Source organism: Pteropus alecto, unplaced genomic scaffold, assembly GCF_000325575.1.
Source record: "Pteropus alecto unplaced genomic scaffold, ASM32557v1 scaffold195, whole genome shotgun sequence".
Taxonomy (NCBI): Eukaryota; Metazoa; Chordata; class Mammalia; order Chiroptera; family Pteropodidae; genus Pteropus; species Pteropus alecto.
In genome coordinates, this window is record NW_006438073.1 from 4,389,314 (window position 1) to 4,401,633 (window position 12,320).

The window sequence follows — 12,320 nt, forward strand, 5'->3', positions numbered from 1 at the left end:
TTATCACGATATTGCGAGGTGCGCGTACTAGTTATATAGATATTTAACTTAAACCCCAATAAATATGCTAAGTGCTCTTAACGAAAGTCTTAAATAGAAACATTACAAAATGTTCTTTTTTTCTGCATATGTGTCAATCAATCACAAATCACTTTAGTTACCTGTGAGATTTTATCTGAAAATACAATATTTTTCCTGACCTGAGTTCCCAAAGCAGGAAACAAGGGCAAGTTTTTATAAAGTTTCTTACATTGAGTGAATGGACCCTCTTCCCAGTCTTGAGACAGTGTTGCAATCCAGGAGCTGGAGATGCTGGCAGTTAAGTGCCTGCCAGCAGGGAAGCATCTGGGCATCTGGGAAATAGTGACCGTAGAGGGTTCCATTGCGGGGGAGGGGCTGGTAGCCCCTCCTCTCTGTGCAGCTTCCCAGATGTCTGAATACGCTGTCACACTGGTAGACTTGTGCTTCATTGTCAGCTGTTTGTGACCACCCCTAAGTATTCAGTCTCTTCAACATGGAGCTAATGTAATATATACGGCGTAACTGAGACTTCTGAAGTGTGGCAGAGGTGCCCCCAAGTTACCTAATAGTGTCCCCATCGCTGAGACTTGTTAGACGGCAGGGTTGGGGCTCCTGAATCAAAGCGGCGTTGGCGGAAGTGGATATTATTTCCCAAGTTCCAACCACACACCCACCCACGGCAGTGGGGCTGGGGTGTGTCCCTGTCCAGAAGAGCACAGTAGCTGTAGGCTAGGAGGAGGGGACAGGAGCTGTGCGTTCGCAGTCCGTGTTTCAGCTTGAGAAGTAGATTCAAGTGCACCCGTGAAGTCAGGGAGTGAGGCCAGCAGCCATCGTGAAGCCGTGTGCGTTGGCAAACACCAGGTCTGGACCGACTGTTCTCACTGGAGGTGAAGCGTGAGGAGGAAGAGCAGAGGGAGAATGTGGAACAGACGTGAAGTCTATGACGGGAGAAAGGGAGATGCACCGGGTCAGAGGAAGACAGATCTCGAGAAGTGAAACCGACATCCCCCAAAACATGCAGCACCCATGAATAAGCCGAAAGCCATAAGGAGAAGACTTCTTGAGGGTAAAAAAGACGATTAGATGTGATCAAAAGGGAGTAATGTTATAGGCAAAACTACTTTTCGAGTGTCAAGAATTGTGTGAGGGGCTGAGAATACAATGATGAATAAAATTACCATTGTGCTTTCCCGCACCAGTCCAGTGGGGTAGCCAGACGGGGGCTGGGGAGGTAGGCACTTAAAATCCAGTGTGATATGTGTGATAACAGGGTGGGACAGGGCACAGTAGAAGCACGAGGACCCCTAACTCATGCCAGGGAGTGACGGCAGGCTTCCTGCGTGAAAGGGTGCTGAAACTCAGCTCACGTGGGATTGTAGAAGTTTGCTAGACACAGTGAGGCGGGTAAATGTTGCAGGGAGAAGAACACCGTGTGTGAAGCCCTCGAGGTGAGGGAGTGCCTGCAGTTTTGAGGACCGTAGAGCTCAGTGTGTCTGAGTCAGAGTACGAGGCAGGGAATATCAAGAAATAAGCGATTAAAAGGAGGTTAAAGATGTCATCCTGGAGAATCTCAAATCAGGGATTTAGACACCCGTTCTGAGAAATGGTCCCAGCATCTAGAGGAAAGATTACAAACATTGACCCAGCCTGGGGATGAGAGAGAGATAGGAGAGGAGATAAAATTCAACCCCAAACTCATATTCCTATGGGAAAATTGAAGCAATAATAAAGATTTAATTTAATAAGTGTTTTCTGAGTTGAAAAAATACTTGAATATGCAGATCAAATGGGTTCACATTCCAGGAAAAACTAATGGCAACATTTTTATGTTACAAGGGTATAAGAAATAGTTTTATGAGCATTAAGGGCAAAAAGAAGCAAGTTCCCTTAGAAGAATAAAAGCCTACTGGCTTTAGGCTTTTCTGCAACACCCAAGATCAAAAGATAATTAAATATCTAATAGACTTGTCCGGAAGTAATGCTGGGAACAACCTCATACCCAAGAAAACCAATCGTCTTTCAAGTCCATAGCATATACTTTCAGATTTGCAAGGCCTTGCACCATAAACCACCCCATCCCTTATTAAAAAAAGACTTCTGTTACCTGAAAGAGCTGTCAAATGAAAACTCAGTAATGAGGAATTTATGACCTGCAAGGACTTAAAAGACCACCCTATTCACTTTGAGTCACAGGTATTCATCGCCCTTCCCGTGGTGCTCCAGAGGGCGAAGCTTGGCCTGCGGAACTTGCCGAGCTGTTCCCCCTGAGGCTGCTTCCATTTCCCAGGAAATGCATTTCTTGCCCCACATGCTTTACCCCATGCTCCAGAAGAAATGCCATGTTTGATGACCACTTAACACTGATGTGGTTCCCGTGTCTTTTAATATTGGCTCGACTGTTTGCCTGGCTGGGATACGATGCCCAGAAAGATGCACAGTTCCCCTTTCTCAAAACGAGAGCTGAAGGGTGTGGCAGATTGGTCATTTTCATCTTCAGGGGCCTCTCATATTTTCTGCATCGTTAAAACTCTGATGTTTGCCTGATTTGGGGTACCATTAACTGGGCAAGACTAGCCAATGTAGCCGTGTATCCACGTGTCTATCCTTAAACTTAACTTTATCATTCTTCCACCTGGGACTTGTCAATGTCCCCTTGTCACCTATGGATGGAGCCAGTGTTTCATTATGCACAGATGATGCCAGTGTTGAGAAATGTAGCTGATCTCTTTTTCTCTTCCTTAAAGAAAATCTCAGAATCTCAGATAAATTGTGTATCATTTCCTCCTGATGGAAGAAGTTGGTGACTCACCTTAGTCAGAAACTTATTCTTAAAAGCACAGAGGAAAAAGAATATGAATTATGACACTTTTCGTTACTATTGCTGTCTAACTAGTTTCCCCAGAAACGAGTGGCTTAAATAAAAATCATTTTCTTATGCTTCGAGGCGCTGTTGGTCAGAAATTGGAACAGGGTTTGTCTTTGCTCCACGGGGTCTGGGGATGACTCAGCTATAAGACTCAGACTGCGGGTGACTTGATAGCTACGGGCTAGAAATATCTGGAGGCTCTTTCACTTCCCCGTCTGGTGCCTGGGCTGTGATGAATACGAGGACCCCTGAGCAGAGCCGTTGCCAGCGTGCCCGGACTCAGGGAAAGAAGACACGTGTCTCACTGTCAGTGGGAGAGGTGTCAAAAGCAATGGTGGCCATATGTTCTTTAAACTACTTAATGATAAATTGCTAACATTGGTTTTCTTTGGCTCCTGGGCTTCAGAATGGTGTTATGGGTTGAATTGTGTTCCCTCCAAATTCACGTATTGAAGCCCACCATATGTCAGAATGTGATCTTATTTGGAACTGAGGTCTGTGCCACTGTCATGAGTGAAATCAGAATGAGGTCATACTGAAGTGCGGGGGCGCCTGACCCAATGTGACTAGTGTCCTGTTAACAAAGGGAAGTTCGGACCCAGACCTGCACATACGGAGAACGCTTTGTGAACATAAAGACAGAGATCGATGTGATGTGTCTACAAGCCAAGGGATGCCAAAGACGGCCATCGAAACCCCAGAAGCTGGGGGGAGGCCTCGAGCAGGTGCTCCCTCATAGTCTTCAGAAGGAACCAACCTGACGAACACCGTGACCTTGGACTTCTAGCTTTCACAGCTATGAGACAATGAATTTCTGCTGTTTAAGCCACCTATTTTGTGGTATTTTGTTACAGTAGCCTTAGAAAATTAATACAGGTGATTTTTAGCTTCTTTATACTTTTCAACATTTTTTATTATTTTTGACAAGCAACATAAGTTTCTTTAAAAATGAGGAAAAATAGGTTTATTTAATGTAATAATTTCAATTTCTATGCTCTGTAAAACATGGAAGTATGCCGAAATCTTACTATGGTTGCATATAGGTAATACAACTATTGGTAACTTATGAAAAGTTCTTTCTGCTTCTCTATACTTAAAATGTTCTCTCTAATGAGTAGGTGTTATCTCAGGGAAGAAAGATGGTAGAAAGCAGCCAGCGAAAGTAGAGTGAGGGCCTCAGGGAGCTCGCCCCGAGGGTTGCTCTGCCGCTTGGTAATTCTGAGCCTGTTTCTCAGTCAGAATGGGAGGTAGCATGAGAAACAAGTGACAATATCCACGGAACTACCTAACCAGTTGCCGGATGCCTGTGCCTAGGAAGCAGTAAGTCCTTGGCCTCCACCCTCCACAGTTTATTGACGACCTCTGTGACAGCCATTATGGGGGGGAGGGGCGGCCGATAGGTGAAAGATTGGAGTAGTTCAGAGCTCACGCATATTTTTCTCGCATTGTTAGTGGGAGACTAAAGGAATAAAAAAAAACTAGGGGCCCCAGAGGTGGCTTTTACTGAAGTAAAGGCGGCGTGAGCTAAGGGCCTGTCACCTAGGTCCCTCCCAAGCTTTGGGAAGGGTCAAGGTCAAAGATGGATTCATATGATCATGTGGCTTTGCAAAATTTGCAAAAGATATTTTAACTATAATCACATAAGACTGCTGCTTCTTTCCACTCTGAACCATGACTTTCTCCCTCCACACCCCCCCCTCCCCGCCCCTTAGAGTGGCCATGGGGATTTTGGTACTGGGCTAAGGGAAAGTTGGCTTATGGATACTTTTAATTTGGGCTCAGTGAGATTTATTTGTGTGGTTCTCAGTCACTTCTTTGAAAGGTGAGGAATTATTAATAGCTGTCTGAGGTAGGAGGGACGCCCGGAGATACACCCACTGGCTGCTGCGTCTGCGCACCCAGCTTTGACACGTATGAGAGCGCATAAGAATGCTTACTACGGAGCCTAACACTGACAGCACGTGGATTGTGGGGGAAAAACAAAATTTGAAATATATGAAGTCAGAAGGTAAAATTTCTTCCTGGATAGCGATTTGTCCAAAATTGACAACAGTCTTAAAAACTTGACTTTACAATGAGTTGAGAAGCTGAATTAAATCATTCTAAACTATTATGTTGAAGAGAACCCCAAATTTTAATCAAGTAAGTTAAGAAAACAATTTTATTCTCTCTATAGAAAACATTAAAAAATATTTATTTATAGGAAGAAGTGACTAAAAAGGGTATACTAGGGTATACTTTTTCTAGCCAAAAACTAGAAAAAGGAGCATTATGGATATGTGTCAGGAGGTTGTTAATAAAATACTATGTAATTTCGAGGGGGGATTCTGTTTTTATTTTAAAAAACTACAGCTTCATTAAATTCATAATTCATTTAGTATCAGCTCCATTAACTTTATAATGTGTGATTTTATTTCATGTTCTATATAAATATTTGTATTCATCCTTTATATTTATAGCTTTGCATTCTTTTTCTTATAGAGGGCCTCCCGATTTTATAAGCGTCAGGCCCCCCAAAACCTGGGTCCCACTCGGAAGGAACCCAAGTTCCAGATCAGTCCTTGTTCTGCAAAGTTATTTAAATGCAAGGCTGATGTTTAGGATCGTAGCTTCTCTGTTTTTCCACTTCCTGCAGAAGAACTCAGAATTGGAGAAATGTTTACTGATCATTTCCTGTGGCTCTCTAGTCGGCTTGAGGATGCTGCTTCTCTAGTCAGAGTAAAACCGTGACTCAGAGCATGAGAAAATGGCTCTGCGCTTCCTGGGAAGTTTTCAATATAAAAACATGCTGGGCTTTTGAATAAAAAGTAAAATTTTAAGCCAGTGGATGGAAATTTCTTGTAAGTAGATAGAAAAAACCCCTAACTCTTCCTATTCTTAAAAATAAGAGTTGTTTTTGTCGAGACTCTGAGACTAGAATAGGTTTTTCTGAGATGGCTTTGGTGGGTGATGTGCTCAGGCCCAGGAGTCCGTGACTTCATTCCTCGGGGACAGCCCCTCGACTCCCCATCTCCACACTCTCTGTGCCTGGGTGTCTCTCAGTTTAAAAACACAGGAAAAATGGAAACAGGTAGTAAAATTACTTTTGCCTCTATGTGGTTTAATTTCAAGCCAGGAGTCTCTTTGCCTTTATCTCTGATCAAAGATAAGCGTCACGAATTTTGATAGAACTACTTTGTGGTTTTAAAAGCATTTCAGGGCTGTGAAGTACAACAGGTTTATTACAGAAAGGACAAAACCAGTATCCCGCCTAGAATATTTGCCCCTTATCCCCATGCTGGGATGGAGAAAAAGAGCATGTCTCCCGTATGGTGGATTAAATGCCTGCTTCGTCTCTCATTAGCTGTGTGGCCATGGGAAAATTACTTAATTTTCTCATCTATAAAAACATAGATTCTAATATTCACCTCATGAAGCTGTGAGAATTAAGTAAGATAGCAATGAATGAAAACAACAACAACAAACCTTCCCATCTAGTTATGATACTTGGCACCGAGATGGAGCTCAGTAAATGCTTAAAGTTAAAAAAGAAAAAAAGATAATGCCTTAAATCTTCTCTCAAGGAGCTTGGAATCTAGAATATCTCAGAAAAGAAGAATCGAAAGGAATGGATGAAATCAGGGGGACTTTGAAATTGATCAACATTGAAGGAAGTGGTAGAAAGGTGAATGATTTTAGCTTGGGGAAATTCTAAATCAGAGAAGCTTTTATGTAAAGGTGAGATGTAATCAGATGAATTGTGTGTAAAAAACCACTGTCACATTTTCCCGGTTGAATTAAAGGCTACATGTTTGTTTATTGTTATTGCGCTTTCATTAACTCAACGAATCTGTAACAGACGTTTAACGCGTGTCAGGAAGTTTTTCATGATGGCACTACGAAGAAATGTGACCCCACTTTTGTCCTCAAAGAAGTTATAGTCTAGGGGGAGAGAATCGTGAAAAAAATAAGGACTTCGAAAATGTAGGGTACAGAAGAGGAGGGGTCAGTTTCACATCAGGGAAGGGGTAAGGTGTCTGCACAGCAGCCAAGGTTGGGGAGTGTGGACTGTGGGGAGGAACTGAAATAAATGGAGGCACAGGTGTGGGGCAGTTCTTGTGTGTGTGGGGGAGCTGCAGGTAGGGTGACGCCTGGAGCTGGAGGTGGGGCTGGAGAAGTGGGCGGGGTCAGAGGTGGAGGGCCTGGCCTGCCGCGCTTCTGTGGCAAGGCTGTGAGGGGCCACATTCGGAAGTAAGGACAGGGGCTGTGGAGGGGACTCCAGAAGCAAATAGACATCTTCTAGTGGGCTGGGCAAGAGGGTTTGAAGGTTTTGGTAAACACAGTGAAGGGGGCTTGAAAGATGGGGCGCCTCGTCGTCATCTGCTGTGTCAGTTGTGGGGGAGACAGCAAGGCAAGGACACTGAGTATGACATTTTTGAAGCCAGGGCATCTGATGGTGTGAGCTTGGACCAGTAAGTCAGTTTATTTTTGCCTTTCTAATTTTCTGACTCTTTCATCTCTAGGAAAGCCTGGAAATTTTGCAAAGTTACTGTCTCTGCTATGGGGATGGATCATCTGACACCAATGTTCACAAATTAGACTCGAAACCAGACTCATACAACTTATTCAAAACCGATGTAACAGGAGGAATTTTACACATGCAAATGAACACCTGTGGAAATTCTTAGGCAAGACCTGCTAGATTTAGCAACACTGGCTTAGCTGTTTGAGATGAAATCTCTTTTAGGGCTAAATGCCTAATTTTTACAGATTATTTTGCTGCTTGGATCTGCTATAATGTCCATTAAATAGATAATTCCCTCTCTTTAAAGGAATTATTGAGCTTTCTTTGTAATTAAAAATCCTGAAAAGACTGAATTTAGATTGTATGCATCTCAATGTGCTCTGAGGTGTAAGGACGTTTGTGGTTCATTTAAGCTTTAGACATCTAAGTCTTGCCATATAAACTTTTCCTTAGAAACTAGTGCACGCAGTTCAAGTGTTCATACCACCTACAAATTTGCCGGAAAGCAGGCTATACTTTTTCTCATTTCCAATCACAATGAAAACCTCAGCACCTTTTTTTTTTTTTGGCTACAGATTCACAGATAAAAATATTTGGGGTCATGAATGAAATGACCAGCTGGCGTCCCTATCACCCTACAGTAAGAGCATTCCACTTGACATGTTTCTGGTTCCTTAAGGCTTTTATATGTATATTAGTTTAACATTAGTTAAAACATTTTTAACTAATTTAAAACATTTGCCATATTTGCATCTTCGGAAACTCGTCAGTTTCTACATATATAGTTAAGCACCTCTTTATGTATTTGACAGTACATTTACCATGCCAGAAGAATTTTTCAAGATGTGATCCCATTTTGTCTTTTTATAAGCCTGTTGGGGATCAGGGAAACCAGCCCGTAGCTGAAGGCCCTCCACGAGGTATCTCATATACAGTATTAAAGAAGACACCTACCAATGGTAGAGTGGAGTAGGCTGCTAACAGACCAACACTGCCACAAATTGCAAATATCAACTCTAGACAGACTGCAAAGACAACTGCCTAAGGGATGTAGAGAGCGAACAAAAGCAGGCAGAGGGGAGTCGAGGGGAGGGTATGAGTTTCCCGGTATTTAGCTTTGGTCAGAGGACAACCCATAGTTGCAAAGTGTGCGTGGGTGGCTAAAACTCCAATAGAAAGCCTGTCATATTTCTGGCTTGAGGAATCAGAGGATAGAACTTGGGGGGCGGGGCGATCATGACCATGAGAGAGTGGGGATCGCCCAGAGAAAAGGGTAATCTGAAGTCTATGTTTGAACTCTACCCAAGCTTCTTACTGACTGACCCATGACTCACACATGCACAAGGCAGTCTCAAAGCAGCTGGCAGCTACAATTTAGAGTAGTGAACTGAGATTTGAATTTCCACCCACCGCCAGGGAGAAGACAGTTTGCAGTTTGAGTCCAACCAAGTTAATTGCTTGTTAAAATGAAATGATCAGCAATGGCATCGATACAACAGAATTCACAATGTTCAGGATATCATCCCAAACTATTCAAAATATGAAGAACCAGGAAAATGCGATCTATTTTCAAGAGAGAAGACAATCAAAAGAGGTCAACTTGAGGTGACTCAAATGTTGAAAATATCAGGCAACGATTTTAAAGCAGATATTATAATTAGGCTCAGTAAGATAAGAAAAAAAAGTGCTCCAGTAAATGAGAAGACAGGAAATCTCATAAGAGAAATTGAAAAGGTGTAAAATAAAATGGATGATGCGGGAAAAACCAGTGAACTTGAAGATAGTGCAGTAGAAATGATCCAATCCAATCCAATAATCCAAGAGGAAAAATGAGGCAGAGGAGGAGAAGGAGAAGGAGGGGGAGGGAGGAGAAAAAGAAGCATTCTAGAGGGCCCCGGATGTGGGACGGTATCAAAAAAGCTAATGCGTGAGTTGTTGAAATCCCAGGAAGAGAATGGGTTGAAAATTTTTGAAGAAATAATGGCTGAGAGCTTCCCAAATTTAATGAAATGTTTAAATTTACTGATTTAATAAACTCAGTGAATCCCAAACAGGATAAATGGAAAGGAAAGCACACTGAGACACATCATAGTTAAACTGTGAAAAACAAAGACAGAGAAAATCTTGCAAGAGGCCAGAGAAAAATGGTTTAAAAAATAGTAGACTTCACATCAGAAACTGTGGAAGTCAGGTGACGGTGAGTAAAATCTTTGACATGTTTTAAAGAAAAAACTGTCACCTTAGAATATATAGCAGAAATACACTTCGAGAATTAAAGCGAGATGAAGATATTTTCAAATAAAAGAATGTTAGAAGGCTAACACTTTAAGAAGCTGAAGGAAGTGTTTCAGGCTGAAGGGAAGTGATATGTGATTTTGGATATGAAAACAGGAATAAAGGGCATAAAAATAAATGTTTGGGTAAACACAAAAGAGTATGTTTCCTTTTAATTCCTTTAAAATATATTTGACTGTTTAAACAAACATTATAACTGACTTATAGGGTTTATATTCTATGTAGATGGAGTCTATATGGCAGCTTTTGCAAAAAGGTGATGGCGGTGGTGTGGGGGTAATTGGACCTGCACAATTATAAGTAGTTCATGAGAAGTTAAGGGGTTTATATTGTAAAACCTAGAAGAACTGCTGAGAAATAGTGCAGAAAACTAAAAATCCAATAGGTAAATAAAAATGAAATTATAAAAAGAATGTAAGAAAGAGGAAACGAGAGAAAATAAAAGTAGAGGAGGCAAATAATAAAATAATAGACAAAACTCCACCCATTTGTGAACAAAGACAGTTTTATTTCTTCCTTGCCAATCTATATACCTTTTATTTCCTTTTCTTATCATATTGCATTAGTTAGAACTTCCAGTATGATGTTGAAAAGGTACAGTAAGAGGGGACATTCTTGCTTCGTACCTAATCTTAGTGGGAAAGCTTCTAGTTTCTCATCATTAAATGTAATGTTAGCTGCAGGTTTTGGGGGGTAAATATTCTTTATTAATTTGAGCAATTTTTCTCTAGTCATAATTTACTAAGCATTTTTGTCATGAATGTGCCTAATTGATTTTTATATAATGCAAAACCCAACAACTGAAGAACACACATAGTTTTCAGGAACACATAGTACATTCCCCCAGATAAACCTTATACTATGTCATACAATAAGTCTCAGTAAGTTTAAAAGGATTTCAGCCACATGGAGTATTGCCATGGGCCAAAGAAGAAACTATAGGGAAGTTAGAAAATATATATTACTAAATGATAATAAAATACAACATATCAAAATTAATACGATGCAGTGAAAACGATGTTTACAGGGAAATCGATAGCTTTAAGTTTCCATATTAGAAAAGAAGAACAGTTTATTCATTGACATCATCGCCTTAAAAAGCTAGACAAAGAAGAGCAAAGCAGCAAAGTAGGAGGAAATAGAGAAGATCGGAGTGGGAAAGACAGACGGGAGAACCATGGAGGAAATGAACAAAACGAAAAGCTTCTTTGTTGGAAAGTTCAACATAACTGATGAACCCTGAGCTAGGCCGATGAAGGGAGAGAGAGAGGAAGAGAAAGAGGGAGGGAGGGAGGGAGGGAGGGTGATGAAGGGAGAGAAAGAGGAAGAGAAAGAGGGAGGGAGGGAGGGAAGGAGACAGAGAGGGTGAGGGAGAGAGAGGGAGACAGAGAACACGCAAGTTACCGATCTGATGGAAAGAGGGATTAGCACTACAAATCCTTCACGCAGGAAAAGGATAATAAGAATATTATGAACAACTTGACTCCAACGAGCTTAATAATTTTGCTGAATTGGAGAACTTCTTCGAAAAATGCAACACACCAAAATATACCCAAGATGGAATAGAAAATCCAAATAGCTCTATAACCCTTAAGCTATAGTAACTCTGTAACTATCAAAAACCTTCCTACAAAGAAAACTCCAGGCCCAATGCTTTCACTGCTGAATTCTATCAGATATACAAGGAAGAAACAAATCCAATTTTACATAACTTTTTTTTTTTCTTTAGAAAATAGAAGACAAGTGAACACTTTACAACTCTTTTTTCTTTCTTCATGCTGGGCTGTCAGGGTTGGGGGGGAGTGGTGATGGGGGTGCTGTGAAGTCATCTTTCCTACCCACTTCAATACATCTTTTCTTATTTCCGTGCTCCATCCGGGTGCTAAAGGTCTTTTCTTGCATGGATGGTTATTCTAAGTGACATTTCTGTAAGGGTACGAGCCTCCCCCATTTGGTGATGTGCATGTAGCAAGTGTAGCTAGTATCCCACTGTAGTCTTCACCCCAAACTCTTCTCTTCCAATTAGATCATGCCACGGTGCACAGAATGCAGGAATCCAGGAGAAGAAGAAACAAGGGAAATAGTGTCCTGAGAAGTCACCTGCTGTCATCCAGACACTTAGTCTAGTCCCAACCAGCGACATCAAACTACTTCCCCACAATAGTTAAGACATATCTTCTATTAACCGTGAAAATGTTTAATCTTTTAAAAAGGCTTTCTCATTTTTCATTTTCTTCCCTAATTGCAACAGAGTCAATTTGGACTATATATATTTGGAAACAGAGTGTTCAACTGTAAACCATTATGGGACAGATCGCTTCTCAGTTTCTGAGATCATGGGTAAATGTTCTTTGGAAACTAAGTTACGTAGATAGATTAAAAGTACGCGACGAATTTCAGGAGAATCAGAAAATGCAGAAAGCTAGTGATTTTTGGAATTCACATGTAAATTTGTCGCCATTTTTCAAAGGTATTATTTTTAATATTTTTTTATTTCCTATATATTTTACATTTATTTTCTCTGTTTTTCTTGGGCTTAAAAATAGATTCATTGAAATTTGATATTTTTCTCAAAGAGGGCATTTTATCATTTTGAAATTACTGACATACTAAATTGTTGTCACATTATATTTG